At 40.9% G+C, this 27983-nt stretch overlaps 2 long non-coding RNA genes across 2 annotated transcripts in view; both read right to left on the bottom strand.

Annotated features, from left to right (window-relative positions):
* The window catches only part of LOC122495578, a 120441-nt gene extending 92479 nt beyond the window's left edge, over window positions 1-27962 (bottom strand). Inside the window, exons 1-2 of the long non-coding RNA XR_006300497.1 lie at window positions 27855-27962; window positions 25157-25322 (exon numbers count right to left, since the gene is read on the bottom strand). This is a non-coding gene — a long non-coding RNA (uncharacterized LOC122495578). The remainder of the gene's footprint in view (window positions 1-25156; window positions 25323-27854) is intronic.
* LOC122495579 lies at window positions 708-7943 on the bottom strand. The gene is made up of 3 exons (XR_006300498.1): window positions 7695-7943; window positions 5462-5641; window positions 708-916 (listed from the first exon to the last, which is right to left on the bottom strand). It is a non-coding gene; the product is annotated as an uncharacterized LOC122495579 (long non-coding RNA).
* Window positions 27963-27983: the final 21 nt, after the last annotated feature.

The following is a 27983-nucleotide window of genomic DNA, read 5'->3' as shown; positions in this document are numbered from 1 at the left end:
TTAAGATAAATTAGGTAGCAGGACCCTGTCTAAATCTCTACTAGATTGTGAAATACCATCAGGATGGAAAATAACTTAACTTCACAATAAAGTCTAAGTTTCCTCACATAATATGTAAGGTCCTTCATGACTCTGCTCCTGCTTGTCTCTGGCTATCCCTGGGTATTCCCCACCTGCAACCTACCAAACCACATCCTCCACAAGAAACTACTTGGAGTAGCCTTTGCATAGACTATTTGCTCAGCCCAGATTAGATAATAGAATGACACTTTTGAAGCTTCCAGGACTTTACCTAATTTTAGATCAAAGTGATCATTGTGATCATATAAACCAAAGTAACAAAATGGTGTTCAGTGCTACATAGAGTTCCCTATAGCAACACTGCCCAACCCCCACAGAACCACATACATACCCAACACCCTAGACTCAAAAAAAGCTGGGGCAGCTTCAAAGGAGTTATCATTTAAACATATTTTAACCATAACTCTATTCTATTTTTTTTAAGTTTATTTTTAGAGAGAGAGCACATGACCATGAGGAGGGGAAGGGCAGAGAGAAAGATTCCCAAGCAGGTTCCACACTCTATGCTGAGCCTGACTTGGGGCTCCATCTCATGACTGTGAGATCATGACCTGAGCCTCGAGATCATGACTGAAGCCAAAAACCAAGAGTCAGACACTTAACCAACTGGGCCATACAAGCTCCCCTATTTTTTACTTTGTACGTAAGCTCTATTCAGGGCTTAAACTCATGACTCTGAGACCAAGAGTCGCATACTCCACCGACTGAGCCAGCCAAACGCCCCACCATAATTCTATTCTAAAGCAAGATAATAAATGCTAAATTCATTGTTTCTGTTTTCTTCTCCACTTACTCTGTGATGTGAGGTGTGAAGAAGGCTGGTCCTGTGTTAGTTCTGGGAGAAGATAAAAATGTTACAGTGACTTGAAACAAAATCTGACTAAAACTGTATTAATTTTATTATATAGGAGGCTATAAAATAATTTTAAGTATCATTGCTATAGGATACATATTTTAAGTGCAACCAACACCAGTTTAAAAAAAAAAAAAAAAAGTCCTGAAATGCCATTTTAGGATCTGACATATAAAAAACCTGACAGAGTTTTTGGAGCATTTTCCTAGTATGCTTTTGCCACACACAAGAAAATAGCATTTCCAGTATTATAGTACATATTAAATCAGATTAGCATCCCCTCATTACCTTTCTGTCTCCTCTAATCAACTGCATATTCCTGGAAGGCACGGTCTTTGTATCTCCAGAGTAGAACAGTCTTAAACCCCATTAATGAATAATGAATGAAAGCTCCTGGAGCTTCCAGGGTCAAGGTTAAGAGTACTTAATCATGTAATTAGTACTTCAAAAGGCATGGGAAATTGTGCCACATGCTGAATTTTACAGCCCAAGTGACTGGCAAGGTGTCACAACAGTACTTTACTCCTCTCAGGTGTTCACCCTCTGTTCCTTCATTTCTGTGTGAAATTTATTATTTTTTGGTTTGTATTTTCCTTTTTCCTCTCTCCTGTTTTTATCCCTCCTCCATACAGCTGTTCCTTATGGAAATAAATTACATTTAGATGTTTATTGAATAAACTTGAGTTTTCCTGGACTAAATATTATGTTTCATGAACAACTTTTTCTCAGAACGAGTCTGTCTAGATTGCTTTGACTTCTTAGGTCTTTATTATTTTGACAATGTTCATTAAGAGGTACTTAATATGAAATACGGTAAGTATATTTTTTAAAAGCACATAGTGTATTAATAAGATATTATCACTGTCTCCTACTCTCTTCATTTTCCTCCTTAAAGAAATAGAATAATATGTATGAGGCAGAAACAGAAATGGACTTTTTAAGTTCTACTTCTTGATTATACATAAGGTATAATTTGCTGGAAATTCAGTAACTCAAGAAATGAATAGTCATTTTGGTATCTATACTTAAACACTAAAAAGTGCTTTATATAAGGTACCTTAAGTAAGTGGACTTCATGAAAATTATCTGAAATAGAAACACCACTTTGAACCAAGAGTTACTTGTGGACCACATGTAAATTCAAAAATGGGTTCTACCATCATTAACATATATACAAACTTTTATGCAGTAAAAGCTATTATACTGCCAGATTGGGTACAGATCTGCATGCTACTTTATGTCACAAGTTAGAGGTGTGTGTTTTAGAGCTGAGTTTCAGATATCTTTTACAATGTATTTCAGCTATAGTGATATTTCTTTTTCCTTTGTCTTTCTAATGAAATATAAGAACCGCTGAAGCATAAGCCTAAAATCATCTTGAACATCAATGGCTATAGTCACTCCAATAGATAGCATACACGTTAGTCTTCTAATGGTCTGTGACTACAAACATGGAGGCGAACCAGTGGGTAAAGTAGCTTTACAGTTAATGATCAGTGTCTGGAAAAAAATTCCTGAATGTTTTATCCATTCATTTAACAGATGCTTATTAAATACAGGCTAGGCCAGGTGATGGGTGCTAGGAATTCAGTAGTGAGCAAAGCAGAGTAGTCTCTTGCAACTCCTGGAGTTTACAGTCCAGTTGAAATGCAAATTTTTACGAAGAAATTATTAGAGGTCTATGAAAGGAGGATGGCCATGGGGTTAAGGACACATAAATCCCAGTCTGAGGGGTCAGCAATGAACAAAACATATACGTATGAGATTTAATTTCCCCAACCTCATCATTTATGCACATGATAATATCTCTTGAGTTAATGTTGGCTAAACACTACTCTTTGGAGGAGGTGAAGAAACACTCACCTGAAATACCCTTCTCAATGCTGCTCTAAATAAAAGTTATAGTCAAGGGCACAATGTAAATGTTATTCAATAGGGAAAAAAAAGTCTACTCAGTGCCCACTAAGTGCTAGAGAATAAGACAAACATGTCTCAGCCCTTAGGAAGCTTCCAATCTAAGAAAAGATGGCTGTGAAAGAACAACAAAACTTGACGAGCGTCTCAAGAGGAGAAGCTGAGGGAAGTTATAATGAAGAAGTAAAGCCAGTCAGCCAGTAGCAGAAGACTTCAGAGAGATTTGAAGATAAGTAAATAGCTCTGACTTTGGCATCTTCAGGGTTCTGTGAGAATCTCAATTTCACTGCTCTGCCTCAAACAGTGTGTCCTTTCACCTGATTTTTTCTTAAAATGCCCCCCAACACATATACCCTCCCCGGTGTTGAATGGCCTAGGACTTGGTAACTCAGGTAAGATCATCTCTAAGTTTAAGAGAAAAAGATTCTTTTACCCTCGGTGCTCTTATAATTAAACTTTTCTTTCCTCCCTTCTTACTATTAACAAAGTAGCGACTCTTAAAGCAAAAATGCGAGTGTAGGCCTAGGCCAGAGAAGTCAAAGAGACTTCTTTGCTTTCTTTTTATCTAGGCTTTAGGCCAACAGCACAAAAGGAGTCCTTGTAGAAATCTATGACTCAGCCTTGCTCACTAGGGCTCTGGGTTAATGCCAGAGACTTATTGTAAAGAATGTGCGTGTGTGTATGCTTACACTTTTCCACTGGTCCCCAAGGAATCAGAAGATGGCTGATTTATTTTTCACAGACTTGGGGGGTCCCAAAAGAGCCTCTTTTTATCAAAGCTCTAACAGAAGACAAGAAGGCAACAAGACGTTGCTTTCTTTTAAGAAATGTACTCAATTACTTGAAATAGTTTTGTTGTTCCTTAGGCATAAAACACCATTCCACATTCACATTCTTTATCCCACTTTAAGGATAGAGGAGGGAGGAGGGTTGATTGCACTGGCAGATCATAGAATACTAATTAAGCTGCTTTTTTCAAGGGCACAGTTTTCCAAGAGGCTATAGGTTACTGCAAGCCTCTCTGTTGCTGGCAGGATTGGTGGGGGGGGGGGGGGGGGGCACAGAAAGGTTATCCTCTCCCTAAGTTTGGGGCCCAACAAAGTTTACTTCAGCAACACACAGGGGAGCTAACAGGGTCCTCTTTGGCTTTCGCTCCATTTCCATTAATGCTCACTGAAGTCTCAGGGCTGGCTGCCTTTGAAGCTTGAAAGGAAGAGAGAGCAATCCTAGGAGCCTGCTTTCGCCTGAGGCTATTTAGGCCAAACAAGCTTAAGAAAAAGAAGCCTTTCATGTGTTCGGCCCAGTTTACTAGAGCTTTGTACTGTGGCTTGAAGCCAAATTCCCAACTAATAAAATTTTTCACTGTTGTTGTTTGGTTATTTTTGCCCTTGATTTTGCTTTATGAGAATATACCTCTCAGAAGTCTTGGGGAGGATATAATTACTTGAGGCAATTTCAGGGACATCCTTGGTACTGTCCGGCAAAACATCATTAAATAGTACCCTGACTCACTCGAATTTCTAAACAACGTAAGCAGGAAAAACTGATTAGAAGTAAAAATGCTATTTTTGTTTGCAGAATACAGTTTACTGGTGTTGGTGTCAGTAAAGGCCCTGATAAGAGGGTATACAGACCAATAAAACATTTACAAACCAGACCATGGAGTTCAACAAATCTTGAGGGTGAACCCAAGACCGCCCACACTGAACAAAGGGTGCCCATGCTAGTACACACACCTGTTCATCTGTTTTCTGGGGTTTCGAATTTGAGAGCTATCAAATGTTAAGAGAAACACAAATTATTTGAATACCGGTAATAAAATCAGGTCTACTGTGAGTCACACTGCGGCCACATTGAAATTGGGTGATGAACGGAACTACCAATCACCACACCGGTTTCCAAAAACCAATGCTCAAGACTTCTCATTGCACGTATGTTTAGAAACGGATATTACCTGCTGCTTGCAAGAGCATCCTGTAAATTCTGACTTTTGTATACTGAGTATCAAAGATATCTGCCCAGATGGTTTCATCTGCTGTTTCTAGAAAGCCTGGGAGGTGGACAGGAGCCATGGCTATTCCCTTAGTTGAGTTCCTAGCTGCTCTCCTTATTCATCAGGGAGTTTGCACATGTAATCTGGAAATGCGTATTAAATTTCACAGTGGTTTTTTTAAAAAAAATTTTTTGTAATGTTTTTATTTATTTTTGAGACAGAGAGAGAGACAGAGCATGAGCACGGGAGGGGCAGAGAGAGAGAGGGAGACACAGAATCCGAAGCAGGCTCCAGGCTATGATCTGTCAGCACAGAGCCCGACGCGGGGCTCGAACTCACAGACTGCGACATCGTGACCTGAGCTGAAGTCGGACACTTAACCGACTGAGCCACCCAGGTGCCCCAAATTTTACAGTGTTTTGAAAAAGAAGCAAAAATATTAGTTTCATAATACAGACCACAAAAACTAAAGCTGGAATAATGTGGATATTGCTAGGATTCTCAGTTATGATGTAAAGGCGTTGTGTTTATTTAGAAAGCACATGAATTGTAGACAGCTGATAAAGATTTTTCTACTCCCTTTGCTAGATGATCCCACCCATTGCCATGGCTTTACTAACCATTAAAATGCTGGTGCCTTCTGAATTTTGCGTCTCCAGGTTGTATTTCTCTTCTGTGTTCTGACTGGTATATTCTAATGCTTGCTGAACTTTTGCGGGGGAAAATGCCAGCTTGATTCAAACTGTTTTAAGGCATGATCAGGGCTGGTCTTGCATAGAGCTGAGACTCCGTGGCAGCATCTGCAGATAAGTAAGTTAAAGAAGGCAATTTATGCAGGCAACAAAAGCAGATGGCCTTCATCAAGCTGATGTGCTAAAACTGCTTTAGTTTATTCTTTATAACGCATTTTCTCTCTTTGTGATGATATGGACTGTGTTTAATCCCAAACCATTTTTGTTCTTTTACAGACTCCAAAAGTCAGTTAGATAAATCATTAGGCTAAAAACAGAAGACTTCAGAGGCACCTGGGTGGCTCCATTGGTTGAGTGGCCTACTCTTGATTTTGGCTCAGGTCATGATCCCAGGGTCATGATCTAGCTTCCTGTCAGGCTCATCACTGAGCATGGAGCCTGCATGACACTCTCTCTCTCTCTCTCTCTCTCTCTCTCTCTCTCTCTCTCTCTCTCACCCCCTCCCCACCCCATGCCCCTCTCCCCTGCATGCACTCTCTCTCTCTAAATTAAAATTTAAAAACAATTTTTTTTAAACAGAAGATTTCAAATAAGCACAGTTTACCAATAGGTTGACCCATGATGGACAGATGAAATATCTCCCATAAATGAAATATCTACACAGACATTACTAAAACATAACATGAGGTTAGCTGGTATTATGCTAACATGCTCAAACAATATTTGCAAGGCAGGTTTGCAAAAGAAAATAATGCAACTAATTGTTTACAACTGAAATAATGATCATCCCCTCGTTTTTAGGAAATGGGTATTTCAAAATATTAATTCATGGAAAAGCTCACCATGGAAACAGGAGCTCCTACTTCAAGTAATTAAGACAAAAAATTTATATAGACCTTTCTATGAGATGTTAGTGATCATTAAAAAACCATATTCTAGCCAGAACTGTATGAAGGCATGATTTCTGCTGACTTCAATAGATTACACCTTTGCATAAACTCAGCTGAAATATTTATACCCAGGGAGGTATGTTTTTCCAAGTTCATTTCTGAGGACATTTACACAATGAAGTTTCTCTTTAGTATCTGTCTATGCTTGCCCTTATTTCTCGTTTCACTTGACTATATTTCATATAATAGCAAACACTGTTTCACTAGGGGCAATATTTTTCTGTTTGTCTGAGAATATGAGTGTTTTTATAAGTGAATGCTTTAAGTCTTAAAAACACAGGACAACTTTATTCTTTGCCACGTTTGATTTTTTCTCTTTTGTGTTTTGAGGTTGAAACTGAACCCCTGGCTGGTTTCATATTTTTCTACTTATATATTTTATTTGAAAACATCCATATGAAAACCTGGATGAAAAATATGAAAGAAGATTCACTCCAAGAAGCAAAATGGCTTTGAGTCAAACAACAATCTTACTCAGAGCGAAGAAACAGCAACATCAGCACAAAACTGATTTTGTTGTTGGCTGTTACCTGAGTAGGTGTTTAAAATACCAAGATGCTTCTGGCTGCTTTAATTTCATAGAACAAGGGATCTCCTGGGGCGCCTGGGTGGTTCAGTCAGTTAAGTGTTCAACTTTGGCTCAGGTCATGGTCTCACGGTTCGTGGGTTCAAGCCCCACACTGGGCTCTGTGCTGACATCTCAGGGCCTAAAGCCTACTTCAGATTCTGTGTGTGTCTCTCTCTCATGCTTTGTCTCTCTCTCTCTCTCAAAAATAAACATTAAAAAAAATTTCTTTAAAAGAACAAGGCATCTCATGTTACCCTTTCCCAAAGGTTATATCAGTTTATCAAACATTATATTATCAAAACCAATAGTACTGAGATGAGCTGTATACAGAATTTTAGTAGTAAAAAAAAAAAAGACAATTCATTAAAATGCTATGCACCTACAAATATATATAAATATCCTCGATGTTTCTACCTAATAAACTAGTAACCACCATATGGCATTCTAAGATTATAGCAAATACCTAGGTATTTAAATGAAAATGTCATTTCGTTACCTTTTTCAGAACTTAAGCTAAATTTGAGTACGTCAGTGATGCCGTTTGTTTTTGTTTTTTGTTTTCTGTTGGGACTATAGTTTCTCAATATCGTAAATATTTTACTTAAAATGAATTTGGACTGAGTAAACTGTTGTTTACTTTTACCTGCATGCCTCGTGCACTGGTGAGGAGAGCAACTCAGCACCTACTCTTGCCCCGCAAGCCGCCTAGGCAGAGATTCCTTAGTAGGAATTCCTCACAAGGGATACTCCAGCTTCGCCATCTAATCCCGGAAAGACAACTTTGGACTCAGCTGTGTTCACTGAGCATGAGCGACAGAGACCACACTGCATCCTCCTATTTCCATTTGTAGAATGGATACCATTTGGAGAATGGAAGTTGATACCTTAAATTGCAAATAAACAAACATCAAAATCAATTAAATTTTTATTATAGAAGGTTAAGACAGAAATCACGGAGGAGATTTTTTAAAAAAAATTATTTGTAAATCCAATACCCAAAGGAGAGCATTTTGGTGTATTTCCTTCCAGTACTTTTATGCATACTTATTTTCAGTATATGCTTGCTACACAGTAAATATACATTTTGTGTGTCCAAGATAAGTCTGCCTACTATAAAAGCAGATATCACACAAGTTAGGCACTGAGTGAAAAATAGGAAGTGAGTCAAAATAAAAAATGAGGGGCGCCTAAGTGGTTCAGTCGATTAAGCCTCCAACTCTTGGTTTCTGCTCAGGTCATGGTCTCATAGTTCATGAGTTTGAGTCCCATGTCTGGCTCTGCACTGATAGTGAAGAGCCTGCTTGGGATTTTCTCTCTCTCTCTCTCTCCCTCTCTCTCTCTCTCTCTCTCTCTCTCTTGCTCTCTGCCTCTCCCCCACCTGTGCCCTCTCTCTCTCTCTCAAAAATAAACTTATAAAAATAAAAAATAAAAAATAAAAAAAAATGATATGAAACATTACTAGGAGAGAGGGTAGAATCAGATTTTCACATTACCTACATCACGTTGAAGACAGTGGGAGTTATTAAGGAAGATGTCCTTCCCAATAAAAGAATCTAATAAGGGGGACGCCTGGGTGGCTCAGTCGGTTGGGCGGCTGACTACAGCTCAGGTCATGATCTCACGGTGAGTTCGAGCCCCACGTCGGACTCTGTCCTGAGAGCTCAGAGCCCGGAGCCTGCTTCAGATTCTATGTCTCCCTCTCTCTCTGCCCCTTCCCTGCTTGCTGTCTCTGTCTCTGTCTCTCTCTCTCTCTCAAAAGTAATAAACAATAATAAAAAAAAGAATCTAGTAAGGATCTTTGGTTCCATAATAAAATTTAGAGGTAACTTAGACAATAGATTCCACATTGTTTAATAGTTTACTTACACAGGGGAGAACCTTGCATTGTTCATACCAAAGTCTAAATTCAGTTCAAGAAATAATACTCAATGCATTCTTTCTACGTGATCATAAGGGCAATTTTTGTTGTTTTGAACATAATTTTGAAATAGATCCCGATTTATGGGGTTGCCAGATATAAAAAGTGAATTTCATAAACTGGGGATGTGAGAAGGAATTATGAACAATTCTCTTTACTCTAGAAAAATTCTCTGCATTCAGTAGATTTTTTTAAAGTTCACTTATTTATGTATCTATTTATTTATTTACTGGTTGGGTGACGGGCAGAGAGGGAGGGAGAGAGGGAATCCCAAGCGGACTCCATGCTCCAGCACGGAGCTGGAGTCCAACGATGGGGCTCAATCTCATGACCACGAAATTGCATCCTGAGGTGATATCAAGAGTCAGATGCATAACCGACTGACCCACCCAGGCACCCTGAAATAGATTTTTAAAACTTACTCTAAATTGGAGACGTTCACTAGTTAGAACAGAATGGTATTTCATAAACTTACTTTTAAGTTAATAAAGATACAAAAAACAGGAATCCAAATCCATAATAATCCCAACTCATAAAGTAAAAGCTTTACAAATACAAGGACCATTATTAATACAGTTTTTGTCATATTCCCCCGACAGAATGATTGCTGTGGAACAAACTGAATATCTGACTTTCTTAGTTGGTCAAACATATTTGCCCCAAAACTCCGTGGTTGGTTTTCTCGTTGCCGAGTAGTCTATAATTGTGACAAAAAGTTTCTTTCCTTTTAGTTTTTTTTTTTTAAACAAATTAAACAGTGTTGTCCACATACATATCTCCTTTCCAAGGACTATGAACATCTTAAAGGTTGGGACCATGTCTCTCTGATCTTTATATACTCTGTACCTTTCAGTGGCTGATATACCTCAGGCAATAAGAAGGTGTCTTACAAAGGAATGAATGAACCACTTTCATATTAGTGCTCTATGCTCCTTTTGGTATTGCATAACAAAACAAAAAAGGATTTTTGAATTTCTCCAACTTCATTATCAAATGTTATTAGATAGCTGTGGTAGGAAATACACCAAAATGCTCTCCTTTGGGTGTTGGATTTATGAATTATTTTCTTAAAAATCATTATCAAATTTTATTAGATAGCTAGGGCTGCTGTAACAAATCACCACAAACTGGGTGGCTTAAAAACAACATAAATTTACTCTTTCACAGTTTTGGATACCAGAAGTCTGAATTCAAGGTACAGGCTGGGTCGTGATCCCTCTGAAGGTGGAGAATTCTCCTTTGCCTTTTCCAGCTTGTGGAAGCTCTGGAATTTCTTTGGCTTGTAGATGCATTCCTTGAATCCCTCCCTATCTTCACATGGCCTCCCTATCCTCTATGTTCTTCTTCTGTCCCTTATAAGGACATGTGTCATTTGCTTTAGGGTTCACTCAATTAATGCAGGATGATCTCACCTCGAGATCCTTAACATAATTCTTCTTTTTCCAAGTAAGCTCACGTTCAACCCACTATAATAGTTCATTGTACAGATTTCTTCCTATTGAATATTTTAACACTTTTAAAAATAGGCGTAAATATTTGTCTAGTTGCTACAAATGTTAGGTTGACATTAAAAAGAGACTCAAAAAACACAGTGGCCTAAAAAAGACAGAAGTGTGTTTCTCTCTCATCTTAAAGTCCAGCCAGTCTAAGCTGGTAGAAAGGCTCTGGTCCATTAGTTTATTAAGGGTCCCTGATGCCACTGGTCTCTATCATCTCAGTATCTCAGCCCAAGAAGAGGAAAGAAAGTGGAGAGCAAGGCATTTCCTTTAAGCAAATGAGGTTGGAATTGCAGGTATCACTTATGCTCTGCCATTCTATTGCTGAGAATATATTTACCTGGTTACCTCTCACTGTAAGAAAGACTGGGTAAGGGTTTCTTTCATGGGGTGGCTGTGTAGCCGGATATAACTTTACCACTATTGGAAGGTGGAGGAATGTGGTGGAGGAAAGGCGGGGATAACTAACAGCATGTGACAACTTAAAAAAAAAATTCAACTCTCTGAATCATATGTTTCTAAATTGAATAGATCATTAGTGGAATTATCACAAGTTTGCATCTAATTACAACGTTCATCATGTTCGTTCATAGACTGGGGAATAAACTTTAACTTTCCTGATTTTTAAAAATTCCTACTGTGTTTGACATTAACTTAAAGGAAGAAATTAATTTTCCACCATTCAGAAGTCAGTTGTTAGACACTGTTATGGTCAGTCATTGTTATTTTCTTAGAACTACTGTTAAAACATCATTAGAAAACATATCTGTCTTGAATAATTCATTGCCTGGTCTCCACAAAAGAGTGTTTATCTGGACTTTTCACCCTCCACCCCTTTATTCTTCAACATGGTGGTGGAAGGAATTACCTGGGAGGAGGGGGACAGCCAATGGCTTGGGTTAATGTGTCTGCACTAAGGATTCAGACTTCCTCTCTGTCGAGCTGTTCAAAGGACTAGGTGTCAGTAGGTTGTCATTGTCTTTCCTCCAAAGACACATTCCTCATCAACCCTATCAGTAATAGAGTTAAAATTTTGACCTTCCTTTTCCTGACTCATGTGTCTCTCTCAATCAGTACAGAATTTAGGTGGGGAGGAGAAAGAGTAACATACAAACCCTTCTAACCTCAACAATGGCCAAATGTATTATGAAGCTTTTTTGTGTCCCACATAATTTGTGAGCATAAAATAGTGAATCAGAAAAGTTCCTGAGAGGCTACAGCCAAAGATTATGTTTAATGTTGTTAAAGAAAGGGTAACATTTCCGTCCAAAGGAGAGATGTGTTTTCAGTTTACACCCAATCTGAAAGTGAAGCTAGTCAAAAGGGGCAAAATATAACACCTGACTGGCACCCCACTCCATACCTACCTCCCACCCCCCTCCACCTCATTACTACCAAGGGGCAGCACACAGAGGGTTCATGGGCTACAAAAACAAAGAGCAGCTAATGGGTTGTAAGTATTTAGCAATGAGAACTGAACACAGCAGCTTCCTTTAGAAATCCCATTGGCAGAGACTATACTGATGGAAAAATTCAAAGATTGCAAAAAGATTAAAAAAAGGGCATGTACAAGGAAGCGACCATATCAACAGCCCTGCAAAAGGAAAGAATGGCACAAAACACAAGAAAAGAGTCAACAGAACCTGGCATCTTAAGAACAACAAAGAGAGAACAGAACAGAGGAGGTTCTGTAGGCACACTTGGCTAAGAGAAACTTGAAGCTAAGATCAAAACTTCACTGAATGTTATTATGGGTTCAATTTAGGATCAAGTTTCTCATATATACTTCTTGTTCTATTTTGTGGTTTCAGCCGCTTGCAATTTATCCTTCATATTTTATCTACAAAGTCCTATGTAGTGGGGGAAACTCCTACAGTTATTGAGAGTATATTGAGGCGGGAAAGATGACACCTGATACTTGCAGCCAAAGTTCTGATGTTGAGGGTGGGCACAGTGAGTAAACAGCACCCCTAGAGAGTGCTGCCTTAGAAAGGACTGACCGTATCAGAGTGGGCTTCACGTCACACATTTTGAGGGGCTGCTGAATGACCATGGCCAAGCCATCTCTCTCCTTAGCTATAAAGGCATCACACATCGCACTGGCAAGAAAGTCATCTGAAGTTTTTTGCGATTTCTTCGGCCTCATTTTAGAGATTTTGGTAGCATGGGATTCTTTGAATACATAAATATTATAGCATTTGATTTACATTATGGAACATGATTTTAACATTCTGAGATTCTTCCTTTTCTCTCATTCCACATATTCAATCACACCAAGTAATTTTTTTAAGTTTATTTTGAGAGAGAGAGAAAGAGAGAGAGAGAGGAAGACAGAGAGAGAGGAGGAGGGACAGAGAGAGAATCCCAAGCAGGTCTGCATTGTCAGTGCGGAGCCCGACATGGGACTTGAACTATGTACCATGAGATCATGACCTGAGCTGAAGTTGGATGCTTAACTGACTAAGCCACCCGGGTGCCCCATCATTCCAAGGAATCTTGACTACATCTCTAGATCTTCTCAAGAGTATTTCATCTTTCTATAAATGCGATGAGGCCCATTTACTTTGACTCTTGGACATGTGAAATAATCTACCAAGAGTTTTCCCTCTCTAATTCTCCTCACAGCTGGCAGGAAATTTTCTAAATCCAAAACTGGTTCTTTCTTTCTCAAGCTACACACATTCCAGGTACTCCCAACTGACTACTGGACAAAATCCAGACTCGAAAGAAGTGGTTCTGAAAGTGTGGTCCCAAGACCAGCTGCGTCAACATCACCAGGGAATTTGTAAAAAAAAAAAAAATGCAGGGGTGCTGGGTGGCTCAGTCAGTTAAGCATCCGGCTTTGGCTCAGCTCATCATCTCACGGTTTGTGAGTTTGAGCCCCGTGTCAGGCTCTGTGCTGACAGCTCAGAGCCTGGAACCTGCTTTGGATTCTGCGTCTCCCTCTCTCTCTGCCCCTATCCCACTCGCACTCTGTTTCTCTCTCTCTCTCAAAAGTAAATAAACATTAAAAAAATTGTTTTAAGAAAATGCAAATTCTTGCCCTCTCCCACCCTAAATCTGCAGAATCAAAATCTTTGGGGATGAGACCCAGTGATCTGTGCCTTTAAAGGCCTCCAGGGGATTCTGAGGCATGCTCAAGTTTGCAAACCACTGCCAGAGGTTGGCACAATGGTTTTGCTATCTGCCTCACTTCCCCCAGGCTCACATGTGTGCTCTGTGCATCTTCCCTCAGATCTTCCCATGGCTTCCCAAGCATATCGTGCCCTTTTGTACTTCTATGCTTTGGCACTGCCTGTGTCTGAAATGCTATTTTACTCCTCCACTATCTGGTCAACTCCTCCAAGGCACCTTAAATCCTTTTAGAATGAACAGAATATAAATAAGTGTATACTCATCCTTCAACACCCAGCTCAAATATCACCTTTGCTGCAAAACGTTCTCTGATTCCCAGATTTAGCCAATCCTTCCTCTGTGCTGCCTTGTACCTAACACTCCACGCTGTAGGTGTTTATGCCTCTCACTGCAAGAGGGATCTGTGAGGGTGGAGTCTCACCCTCATGTGTCCTTTAAAACACTGAAATCATAGACATTGTCAATAAGTAATTACTAAAATAAGACCTTATTTGGTGGTTTAACAAGCAAGCCTGTCTACTCCATTTTTTTTTTCAATTCCTTTCTTTTAACTGAAGATGAATCCTTCTCTTCCAAGGAAGATTGCTCTCTTCTTCCACTTCAAATGGGAGCATAGATTTGAGAGGGGATGACATGAAGAGATGAGGCAAAAGAATATCAGCCTGATGGTTCACTTTATGCCTGGAGGTGAGCAGAGTATGCCTTTCCTCCTGAACTCATACTTGAGAAATGAAACAAATAGTCCTGATACAAATCCAAATTTTAAAAATATTCTCTAATCAAATTTTCTCCATATAGCTTGATTTAACACAATAGTTGAAAAGCCATAAATATTTGATAAATGTTAGAAAATATAATTATGTGTATGGTGGGCCTAAAAATATTAGATTTAGCCCATATAAATACTCAATACTAGTCTTTGATCATATTTTCTATACCGGGAAACAAGGCTCATTGTCAGTAAGATATTCTCATTTTCTTTTTTTCTTCCTTTGTAAACAAAACTTTAAACATAAATTTTATATTCATTTTCTCCCTAATATATATGGTGCTAATTAGTGTACTGGCTAGACTGAGCAATCCTTGGGGTGCACACCTACTTGTATAATAACAGATTTATAACAACTGCAAAGGTTGGCATTTTCATCCACTATCGTGAATGAACCACAGTTTTCTAATTGAACCTTGATATACTGTTTTCACAGAATTGAAAATACTTGAAATTAGAAATACCAAATCTTCTAACTATTCTGGACTAGAAGTTAAATCTGTAGCATCAGCCTATAATTTTCCATTTTCTTACTGTGAGTGGTAATTAGCTAAAGAATTACTCAGCTGATATGAGTGGGTACTTCCCCCCTTTTCCACCAATTTTTACCTGTCACGTCCATCAAGACTCACTTCTTCTCAGTCAAATATACACTGAAGAGCAGTATAAGAGGAGAGGGAGGTTGGAGATACACTCTTTGGGAGGATATGTACTTCATAAAGGATGGACAGGTACGTGAACAAAATGATGGCAGGTCAAGTTTGGATAAGATATAGCATTTCCCATCACAACTGTAGTGATGGACAGAGGAAGTTATAGAAGAAGACTGGTTGGGAGGGAGTCGGAGGAAGATGGTGGCGTAGGAGGACACTGGGCTCACCGAGTCCTGCTGATCACTTAGATTCCACTCACATCTGCCTAATTTACCCAGAAAACCGCCAGAAGACTAGCAGAATGGACTCTCCAGAGCCAAGCATAGTCGAGAGGCCCATGGAAGAGGGTAGGAAGGGCAGAGAGGCAGTGCGTGATACACGGACTGGCGGGAGGGAGCCAGGTAGGTGGAGGGGCAGCCAGCCCACCAGGCAAAGCAGAGTCCCCGGGTCTGGCTTGCAAAAGCAGAGGGGCCGGCCGGAGTGTGTTCTGACAGCCAGCAGGACTTAACATCTGGAATGTTATAAGTCAACAGCTCTGCTGAGAGAGCAGGAGGGCTAAAGGACAATGGGAGGGAGAGTTGTTGAGCCCCCGAGGACAGAGCTCAGCTTGGCAGGGAACAAAGGTGCTGGGAAGCGCCATCTCTCTCGCCCATCCCCCCAACCAAAATCCCAAAGGGAACCAGTTCCCATCATGAACTTGCTTGCACCACGCAAACACTCAATGCTGTGCTTCTGCGGATCCAACCCTCTGACGGGTCTGCCTCCCTCCCGGTTCCACAGGGCCCCTCCTGAAGCAGACCACCAAAGGCAAAGCGAGCTGAGCCTGCCCCTCCCGCCCCTGTGCACCTTGCGGATCCACCCCGGCTAATACGCCAGATCCCATCAAAGCAGCACCACAAGCCTGGCAGTGTGCAAGCAGCCCAGACAGAGGCCACACCACTCCACAGTGAGTCCTGTCCCCAGAAGAGGGGAAGAGAAGGTACACACCAGTCTGACTGTGGCCCCAGCAGTGGGCTGGGGACAGACATCAGGTCTGACTGCGGCCCCAATGCAAGTTACTCAGACAGCACAGGGGAAGAGCCTTGCAGTTCTGCGCCACCCCAGGGACTATCCAAAATGACGAAATGGAGGAATTCTCCTCAAAAGAAACTCCAGGAAGTAGCGACAGCTAACGAACTGATCAAAAACGATTTAAGCAATGTAACAGAAAATGAATTTATAGTAATAGTCATAAAATTAATTGCTGGGCTTGAAAAAAGTATAGAGGACAGCAGAGAATCTATTACTACAGATTAAGGGACTAAGAAACAGACAGGAGGAGCTAAAAACTGCTATAAATGAGCTGCAAAATAAAATGTAGGTGACCACAGATCGGATTGAAGAGGCAGAGGAGAGAATAGGTGAATTAGAAGATAAAACTGTGGAAAAAGAAGAAGCTGAGAAAAAGAGAGATAAAAAAATCCAGGAGTATGAGGGGAGACTTAGAGAACTAAGTGACATAATTTAAACGAAATAATATACACATAATTGGGATTCCAGAGGAGGAAGAAAGAGGGAAAGGTGCTGAAGGTGTACTTGAAGAAATCATAGCTGAGAACTTCCCTGAACTGGGGAAGGAAAAAGGCATTGAAATCCAAGAGGCACAGAGAACTCCCTTCAGATGTAACTTGAATCGATCTTCTGCATGACATATCATACTGAAACTGGAAAAATGCAAGGATAAAGAGAGAATTCTGAAAGCAGCTAGGGATAAACATGCTCTAACATATAAAGGGAGACCGGTAAGACTCGTGACGGATCTGTCTAATGAAACCTGGCAGGCCAGAAATGAATGGCAGGATATCTTCAATGTGATGAACAGAAAAAATATGCAGCCAAGAATCCTTTATCCAGCAAGTCTGTCATTTAGAATAGAAGGAGAGGTAAAGGTCTTCCCAAACAAACAAAAACTGAAGGAATTTATCACCACTAAATAAGCCCTACAATAGATCCTAAGGGGGATCCTGTGAGACAAAGTATCAGAGACATCACTACAAGCATGAAACCTACAGACATCACAATGACTCTAAACCCATATCTTTTTATAATAACACTGAATGTAAATGGACTAAATGTTCCAACTAAAAGACATAGGGTATCAGCATGGATAAAAAACCAAGACCCATCTATTTGCTGTCTACAAGAGACTCATTTTAGACCTGAGGACACCTTCAGATTGGAAGTGAGGGGATGGAGAACTATCTATCATGATACTGGAAGTCAAAAGAAAGCTGGAGTAGCCATACTTTTATCAGACAAACTAGACTTTAAATTAAAGGCTGTAACAAGTGATGAAGAAGGGCATAATATAATAATTACAGGGTCTATCCATCAGGAAGAGCTAACAATTATAAATGTCTATGTGCCAAATACCGGAGCCCCCAAATATATAAAACAATTACTCACAAACATAAGCAACCTTATTGATAAGAATGTGGTAATTGCAGGGGACTTTAATTCTCCACTTACAAAATCGGATAGATCATCTAGACACAGGATCAATAAAGAAACAAGGGCCCTGAATGATACACTGGATCAGATGGACTTGACAGACATATTTAGAACTCTGCATCCCAAAGCAACATAATATACTTTCTTCTCTAGGGCACATGGAACCTTCTCCAAGATAGATCACATACTGGGTCACAAAACAGCCCTTCATAAGTATACAAGAATTAAGATCATACTATGCACACTTTCAGACCAAAATGCGATGAAGCTTGATATCAACCACAAGAAAAAGTCTGGAAAATCTCCAAAGCATGGAGGTTAAAGAACACCCTACTAAAGAATGAATGGGTCAACCAGGCAATTAGAGAAGAAATTAAAAAATATATGGAAACAAACGAAAATGAAAATACAACAATCCAAACACTTTGGGATGCAGAGAAGGCAGTCCTGAGAGGAAAATACATTGCAATCCAGGCCTATCTCAAGAAACAAGAAAAATCCCAAATACAAAATCTAACAGCACACCTAAAGGAACTAGAAGCAGAACAGCAAAGACACCCCAAACCCAGCAGAAGAGAAATAATAAATATCAGAGCAGAAAAAAAAGTAGAATCTAAAAAAACTGTAGAGCAGATCAATGAAACCAAGGGTTGGTTTTTTGAAAAAATAAACAAAATTGATAAACCTCTAGCCAGGCTTCTCAAAAACAAAAGGGAGATGACCCAAATAGATAAAATCATGAATGAAAATGGAATTATTACAACCAATCCCTCAGAAATACAAGCAATTATCAGGGAATACTATGAAAAATTATATGCCAACAAACTGGACAACCTGGAAGAAATGGACAAATTCCTAAACACCCACACACTTCCAAAACTCAAACAGGAAGAAATAGAAAGCTTGAACAGACCCATAACCAGGAAAGAAATTGAATGAGTTATCAAAAATCTCCCAACAAATAAGAGTCCAGGACCAGATGGATTCCCTGGGGAATTCTACCAGACATTTAAAGCAGAGATAATGCCTAACCTTCTCAAGCTATTCCAAAAAATACGAAGGAAAGGAAAACTTCCAGACTCATTCTATGAAGCCAGCATTACTTTGATTCCTAAACCAGACAGAGACCCAGTAAAAAAAGAGAACTACAGGCCAATATCCCCGATGAATATGGATGCAAAAATTCTCAACAAGATACTAGCAAATCGAATTCAACAGCATATAAAAAGCATTATTCACCAGGATCAAGTGGGATTCATTCCTGGGATGCAGGGCTGGTTCAACATTCACAAATCGATCAATGTGATACATCACATTAATAAAAGAAAAGATAAGAACCATATGATCCTGTCAATCGATGCAGAAAAGGCCTTTGACAAAATTCAGCACACTTTCTTAATAAAAGCCCTCGAGAAAGTCGGGATAGAAGGAACATACTTAAAGATCATAAAAGCCATTTATGAAAAGCCCACAGCTAATATCATCCTCAATGGGGAAAAACTGAGAGCTTTCTCCCTGAGATCAGGAAAATGACAGGGATGTCCACTCTCTCTGCTGTTGTTTAACAAAGTGTTGGAAGTTCTAGCATCAGCAATCAGACAACAAAAGGAAATCAAAGGCATAAAATTGGCAAAGATGAAGTTAAACTTTCACTTTTTGCAGATGACATGATATTATACATGGAAAACCCTACAGATTCCACCCAAAGTCTGCTAGAACTGATACATGAATTCAGCAAAGTTGCAGGATACAAAATCAATGTACAGAAATCAGTTGCATTCTTATACACTAATAATGAAGCAACAGAAAGACAAATAAAGAAACTGATTCCATTCACAATTGCACCAAGAAGCATAAAATACCTAGGAATCAACCTAACCAAAGATATAAAAGATCCATATGCTGAAAACTACAGAAACTTATGAAGGAAATTGAAGAAGATAAAAAGAAATGGAAAAACATTCCAAGCTCATGGATTGGAAGAATAAATATTGTTAAAATGTCAATACTACCCAAAGCAATCTACACATTCAATGCAATCCCAATAAAAAATGCACCAGCATTCTTCTCGAAGCTAGAACAAGCAATCCTAAAATTTGTATGGAAGCACAAAAGGCCCTGAATAGCCAAAGTAATTTTGAAGAAGAAGACCAAAGCGGGAGGCATCACAATCCCAGACTTTAGCCTCTACTACAAACCTGTAATCGTCAAGACAGCATGGTATTGGCACAAAAACAGACACATAGACCAATGGAATAGAATAGAAACCCCAGAACTAGACCCACAAATGTATGGCCAACCAACCTTTGACAAAGCAGAAAAGACTATCCAATGGAAAAAAGACAGTCTCTTTAACAAATGGTGCTGGGAGAACTGGACAGCAACATGCAGAGGGATGAAACTAGACCACTTTCTTACACCATTCACAAAAACAAACTCAAAATGGATAAAGGACCTGAATGTGAGACCGGAAACTATCAAAACCCTAGAGGAGAAAGCAGGGAAAAACCTCTCTGACCTCAGCCGCAGCAATTTCTTACTTGACACATCCCCAAAGGCAAGGGAATTAAAAGCAAAAATAAACTATTGGGACCTCATGAAGATAAAAAGCTTCTGCACAGCAAAGGAAACAATCAACAAAACTAAAAGGCAACCAACAGAATGGGAAAAGATATTTGCAATTGACATATCAGACAACGGGCTAGTATACAAAATCTATAAAGTGCTCACCAAACTCCACACCCAAAAAACAAATAATCCAGTGAAGAATTGGGCAGAAGACATGAATAGACACTTCTCTAAAGAAGATATTCAGATGGCCAACAGGCACAAAAAAAGATGGTCAATGTCGCTCCTCATCAGGGAAATACAAATCAAATCCACACTCAGATATCACCTCGCGCCAGTCAGAGTGGCCAAAATGAACAAATTAGGAGACTATAGATGCTGGCGAGGATGTGGAGAAACAGGAACCCTCTTGCACTGTTGGTGGGAATGCAAACTGGTGCAGCCACTCTGGGAAACGGTGTGGAGGTTCCTTAAAAAAATTAAAAATAGGGGCGCCTGGGTGGCTCAGTCGGTTAAGCAGCCGACTTCGGCTCAGGTCATGATCTCATGGTCCGTGAGTTCGAGCCCCGCGTCGGGCTCTGTGCTGACATCTCAGAGCCTGGACCCTGTTTCGGATTCTGTGTCTCCCTCTCTCTGACCCTCCCCTGTTCATGCTCTGTCTCTCCCTGTCTCAAAAATAAATAAAACGTTAAAAAAAAATTAAAAATAGACCTACCCTATGACCCAGCAGTAGCACTGCTAGGAATTTACCCAAGGGATACAGGAATGCTGATGTATAGGGGCACTTGTACCCCAATGTTAATAGCAGCACTTTCAACAATAGACAAATTATGGAAAGAGCCTAAATGTCCATCAACTGATGAATGGATAAAGAAGTTGTGGTTTATATACACAATGGAATACTACATGGCAATGAGAAAGAATGAAATATGGCCCTTTGTAGCAACGTGGATGGAACTGGAGAGTGTTATGCTAAGTGAAATAAGTCATACAGATAAGGACAGATTCCATGTTTTCACTCCTATGTGGATCCTGAGAAACTTAGCGGAAGACCATGGGGGAAAGGAAGGGGAAAAAAAACGGTTAGAGAGGGAGGGAGCCAAAACATAAGAGACTCCTAAAAACTGAGAACAAACTGAGGGTTTATGGGGGGTGGGAGGGAGAGGTGAGTGAGTGATGGGCACTGAGTAGGGCACCTGTTGGGATGAGCACTGGGTGTTGTATGGAAACCAATTTGACAATAAATTTCATATTTAAAAAAAGACTGGTTATATTCATAATTTGCTCATGGAATTAAGGAAACTGTCACTTTCAAGTGTCTAGTTAAATAGAAGCCAGGACCAGAATGAAGAACACATGTTAAATGTGGCCAGCTGTCAGGAATCATCTACCTTGCCCTGCCATCCAAACTTCTTGACATCACTTTGATGCACCCATTACCCATGCTCTGTAATTGAGTCAATGTCCTCTTCTTCACAATTAGACTGTACTTCCTAAAGGCAAGAAATGTCTTTAGTTCATCTTTATATTCTCAAGGCAGGTAGCAAAGTATATATCCCCAATATCCTCTTGTTGAACAAATAAGTTCAATGCACATCATTCAGAAAGAATTAGTTGCTAACACTGAAATAGCCAGGGTCCAGATACTCATTTAAATTATGTATCTTAAGCAAGACTGAAAAGAGAAGGCACCTGTCTTCTGTGATGTGCTCCAAATGGTGTTCAAAGTATTTGCCTTGCTAGCTGGAGAGCTTAAGCACAGCACTGTTCTGATACTACCATTTGATGCATTACTGACACTTGGATTTCCTTTGACTTCAAGAGGAATCACTGAAGGATGCTTGGCATGTGTGTTCATTTGGCACAGAGTTTCATGAAGAATTCAAGGCTTCTGGAAGTCTATTCCAAAATAAGCCAGATTTGGATGCCTGGGTGGCTCAGTTGGTTAAGCGTCCAACTCTCAGTTTCAGCTCAGGTCATGATCTTACGGTTGATGGGTTCGGGTCCCACATCGGGCTCTGGGCTGGCGGTGCGGAGCCTGCTTGGGATGCTCTCTCTCCCTCTCACACTACCCCTCCCCTGCTCATGCTGTCTCTGTCTCCCTCACAATAAACAAAGTTAAAATAAACAAAGTTAAAAAACACACAAATAAGCCAGATTCTAATTTCAATCCCAGAACCTGATACTCTTCCCCAAAACATACCAATCCAAGATGTAACTATGAGACACAGAAAGGTAAAGTCATCACAATTGTGCAAAGACTCCTAATTGTGCATGAGAAACATTTTGCATGAATAACAATAAATCTCAGCAAATTAATTTTAACTATTAATTTCAATACCCACATATCGCAATGCATTTATCATTAAGGATGTACTGAAATTTAAGTGAAGATAATGTTGTGAAATATTATGACACCCATAATTATAAAATAATTTCGTGTTTGCAGAGTAATTTATCACTGAATTAGTTTTTAATAGCATATTACTATTTTGCATTCAAATATGATTAATTAACAATGGATTCCCTCTTCTACTTTCTTCCCTCTCCTCACCGATACTAATAAAATAAGGAATCCAAACGAAAAACACAATGGAAAGTTCATAATAAGGAGGCTGGAAAATTCTACCCACTGTATGACTGACACCTGAAGAGCTGAGAAGATAAATCAGGGAAATTATTTGTGATAAGGGAAATTCATGGAAATCATGCCATTACCTATCAAAGGGGGGAGAAAAACTATCTGCATTTCTCCAAATAAACCCCCAATGACAGACTCTATTACAATTCTAAATCAGCACTGGCAACTTTGCATTCATTTCTACATCATTCCTTTAAACCTCAGAGACAGCACTGCCTTCCTCCATCTAATCCTTTCCCCAGATCTTAATTCCATCCCTCCCTCATCTTGTTCAGAACCTAGTTTCATCACTTCTTTTGTTTCTCAGACCTTTTCTCTTCCCAGGCTTCTTTATCTCAACTTATAAACACACTACAACATACCCAATCTCCCTATCTTCCTCACCGGCATTACCTTCTAGCTGTCACCCCTTATTACCTTTTTTCCTTCCTTTCTGTTCAGGATCATCAAAAAAGCTGTTTAAACTCTGCTCTACTCCCCTTTCATTCACTCTCACACCTCTGCAATTTGCCTTTCATTGAAAAGTACTTTCCCTAATGCCCCAGTGGCTACTTTTAAAACAGATTATCAAAGGAACACTTATGGGTCCTTCTTTCACATTGACCCCTTTGTAACATTGAGCACTGCTGACCTTTCCTTCCTTAACATTCTCTCTTCCTTGGGTTTCTGGTATAACAATTTCTTCTTATCTTTAATAATCCCTGAACTTTGAATTTAAAACCTGGTTCCGTCACTCTCTCTGTAGCCTTGGGTGAGTTGTGTGAACTCAGGTGTTAGTTGTACTGAACAAATCAGCCTTTGACCTTTCCAGCTGTCAGTCTGGGTCCCAGTGGGCAAAGGAAGCCATACTAAAGAGAATCTAATCAAGGGAGTATTCCGAGGATGGTGATGCGACAGGAAACCATTACTAGAGCCAGGATGGAGCTAGAAACTTGATAGGGGAACTATGGTCATGGAAGAATTCAGTCACTGCCCAAAACACAGTAAAGCTGGTTTGGGAAGAGGTAAATGCCCTGACCATCTCCTACTCCTACTAACCTCCAGTCTTCTTCTGGTGCCTTTCATTGGTCAAACTTAGCTGGAAACCCAGAGCATAAAGGAGGCTGGGTGATGTAAACTCTAGAGCTCAGCCTCCTGAGACACATAGCAAGGTAGAGAAGGGGAGAGAATGAATCCAGATGGACAACCAACAGGGAACAGCCAGGGCATGAGCACACTCCCTACCACTCCCTTATTCACTTAAAGATATTTAATGTTCCAGCAACTATTCTAGGGAATACAGAGGATTGCAAGACAGAAAAGATAGCCACTATCATTGTGCTTTCATTCTCCTTGGGGAAGGCAGTAAGCAATAACCATACAAACTTGAGATCATAGATACAAATGAAGAAAAGGACTACCATGACTCTAACGTAGACTCTATCTCTGAGATGACAGAACTTAAAATAAATAAGAAGGAAGGAATAATAATCTTTCTAGACACTAGGGGATGAGTGTTTAAACAAGAGAGATTAGCAGGGGAAGAGTACAAACATGCTGAAGTGGAAACCAGTTTGGCTTATCCCAGGGAGAGACAGGAGATCAGTGTGGCTGGAGGGAGGGTGGCAGGGGATGAGGTAGGAGTGGTTGGCAGAGGCTAAATCACAAAGGGTTTGGTAGACCAGGCAAGGAGTTGGTGGGGGGAGGTTCACTAATGCAACAGAAAGGTTTTAGGCTGGGGTGGGAGGTCAGAGTGTTTGTAAGTTAAGGTATACCTACTTTCCATTAGTAAAATATGCTTCCACAATTCTGTGAAAAATAAGTTGTGGCAGGACAAGAATCCTGGTACAGTTTGCATTGCCCTGACTCGAGTTCCCACATTCAGGATTGCTGGGTGGTGTTTTGTGTAGGGGTGGCACTGTTTGGGTCAGGTCATGTGCCTGACACATGAGTAGCCCAACTATAGACTGGTTGGCAGCCCACGATGTGGTTTAGAGATAAGGGCTCTTGCAACTAGGCTGTGCTCCGCTGAGATGTGGATTAGAGGATAAGAAGATAATTAGTAGTCAGTAGTATAACGACAGATCAAAGAGGCAGAGAAAAATGGAGATCCAATGGGAAATAAATGAGAACAGCTTCTCTCTAGAGGTGACTTGGTTCCTAATAACTACTCATATATCCACGTAAACATTCCTGTTTTCATCCTTTCAGTTAAGGTGGTCACTGGGTCTCTCCTTCTTGCACGCACAACAGTCTAATGAGTGCACTAATGTCCTCAAGATTCATTCATTCTTCTTCACGTTAGTCAGAAGTGACAAAGATCTGCGCTGGTAACAAACCCCTGAAATCTCAGTTGCCTAAAACCACCAGTGTTTACTTCTCACTCACTTTAAATACCCATCATGAGGTGAATGGGACTCTTTTTGCATCATCCTGTCTCCAAGACCAAGACTTACAGTGCATATACTCTCTGGAACATTGTTGATTGCCATGGCAAAGGGAAAAAGAGTTCCGGAAGGTCTTGCATCAGCAATTAGATGCTAGGCTCACAATTCATGGCAGAATGTGTCACGTGGCTCATCCCAGCTACAAGGAAGCCAGGAAATGCAATCCTACTTGTACCTGAAAGAGAACAGAAAATATTTGATACACTCACCACCATTCACTCGTCTATAACCACGGCTTTAATTGCTGCCTATATACCAATGTTAACATTTCTAGGAGATGCCCCATTTTCACTCCTTATCCATATTTTCAACTACCTACTGGAATGCCACAATTGGATTATATCATAGACATTTCAAATATCAAGTACCAAGACTGTACCCTTTATCTTTCCCAGAAACTTTCTGTGTTCTTTCTCTTGGTTAATGGTCCCATTATCAAGCCACTGTATCAAATAAGAAACCCTGATGTTATCTTTGACTCCTCCCTCTCTTCCAATATCCAAGATGTTTTCCTCTAGTTTATTCTCATCCTACTAACTCCATGACCATTAGTTCAGCCCTCCATGGGTTCTTGTCCAGAAAATTGTTAGCCTCCTGTCTGGTTTTTCCTGCCTTAATAGGTTTTCCTATAAACTGTGATCATTTATTCATTCAACAAGTATTTATAGAGTGCTTACTGATTTTTAGTGCTCAGGTAAGTAATGGGCCCACCTTGAAATTCAGTCTAAAGACAAAGACAGTGATGCAAACAACAGTTTCAACACAGTGGACAAATGTGATGATAATTATGTAGCAAATAGTGTAGAAATGGAAAGGAAACATCAAGTTGAGTGTGGTGGTGATGGGAAGGTAGTTTTGGAAGCTTTTAGAGCAGAAGAAAAACTTCAGCTAACTGCTCCACCATGTGAACCACAGCAGTTGGAAAAGGTGAAGGAAGCAGTGAAGGAAGTAGCATGTGTCTGATATCACTGAGGTACTTTTCCTGATTCAGCAAAATCAACGTGGATTGAGAACGCCATGAAGGAGCAACCAGGAACCTGATCAATAAGGACCCAAAGCGTCCTGGTCAGTTATCGAGCAGGCAAGTGGTGGAAAGTCATTCATCGAGATAAGAAACTCTAAAGGAAGAGCAGGTCTGTGGGTCTTTTAATTATGGATACTTCACATAGTTGAACACTGATTCCAGGCATAGTGCCAAGCATCTTACTTTATTACAGCTGACCCTGGAAAAATGTGGGGATCTGACCCCTACACAGTCAAAAATCCCTGTGTAAATTCTGACTTCCCCCCCAAATTAACTCCTAATAGCCTACTGTTGACTGCAACCTTAGCAATAATTAGTTGGTTAACACACATTTTGTATATGTAATATATATGTGTACATATATATTTTTATAATAAAGCTAGAAAAAAGATGTCATTATGAAAATCATAAGGAAAATACATTTACAGTACTCTACTGTGTTTATTGAAAAAAATCTGAGTATAAGTGGACCCATGCAGTTCAGACCCGTGTTGTTCAAGGGTCAGCTGTATTTTATTTAATCCTCACAACAATTTTACATAGTAAAGTTGTACTATGATGTTCATTTTACAATTTAAAAGCAAACACTGGGATTCAGAGGTTAATGACTTGACTACACACACACTTAGTAAATCTATCTGTTTTGCATCGGAGCCCAAGTTGCTGTCTGTCTGCGAAGCCATGACGAACTCCACCTGAATGTGTCCACAGACTGGGGCACAAGGGAAGGACGGGCTTGGTGGTCATCAACACATGGGAAACACGGTGGGGTCAAAGTTATGGGCATGAATGAGAGGGCTCAACCAACTCTAAAAAGGGAGAAGGAAAGAAGGAAAGAGGACCTGGGGAACATTAAAGTTAAAGGGCCGAAACCAGCAAAAAAAAAGTTTGAGGAGCCACTGGATAGTGCGAATCCTTAACAAATGTCTTTCTGTGAACCTTTTTGAGAAGTCCCTAGACCAAGTGCCTGGCATTCCGTAATGGACGTTTGGCGTCAGAAGGGGCATTCCGTCAAGGGTGGGCCTTTCTACCTAATTTCTTCATCCCCTGAAGGACCAAGCGATGACGTGAAACTCGCACGGGGACTTCACTACCTGGGGAGGTAAACAATTAGCAAATTCTCCTCAGAGCACATCAAGAACTCTTCTCCCTCCAGTGTCGCCAAAGGAGCTGTGGATGTGAGCGTCTCAAGAATCGCTCCGTCGGATCAGAGGTTACTGCAGAAACGCCCAATAAGCAATGGGCAAGGATCCAAGCAGCTTGCGGACTGGGACTGGGTCCGGGGGCAAAGAGCGCGCGCCCGGATACGAGGCACGCGCGCGCCCGCCAGCGGAGGCCGGGAGCGCGCTGGGCCCCCAGCCCGTCACCACACCCTCCACTTGACGGCCCCCTCCTCCCCTCTCCGGTGCCCGCGTCCCCTCGGATCCTTCTCTCCTCCAAACGGCTGCCCCAGCAGCCCCAGCCCCGGCCGGACCACCCGGCCGCAGACCCCCTCCAACCGGTCCTTGTAGTGGGCTGGACTGTGCGTCACGGGGGGCGGTGCCAGAACGCCCCTCGCAATAGGCCCCGCCCCCGCGCCGAGGCCCCGCCTCCTCTGGCCGAAAAGGGGCGGGCCCGGCCGGTGCTGGGTCCAGAGTTTTCACACTCTCCGCCGGACCCGTCCGTCCGCCGCTGAGTGCTTACCCTCACCCCGGGCCGTCTCCTGCCCCCTGAGCGGACGCAGGGAGTCGAGGCAGGGCGTGAGGGGCGCCATGAAGGGCCGCCGCCTGACAGGCGCCGCGGCGGGGGGGCTGGCCGGCTGAGGGCCCGCGC

This window comes from Prionailurus bengalensis, chromosome F2 (genome assembly GCF_016509475.1).
Source record: "Prionailurus bengalensis isolate Pbe53 chromosome F2, Fcat_Pben_1.1_paternal_pri, whole genome shotgun sequence".
NCBI lineage: Eukaryota > Metazoa > Chordata > Mammalia > Carnivora > Felidae > Prionailurus > Prionailurus bengalensis.
Note: the sequence above shows the minus strand (reverse complement) of the source record. Positions and strands in the feature narration are given on the sequence as shown.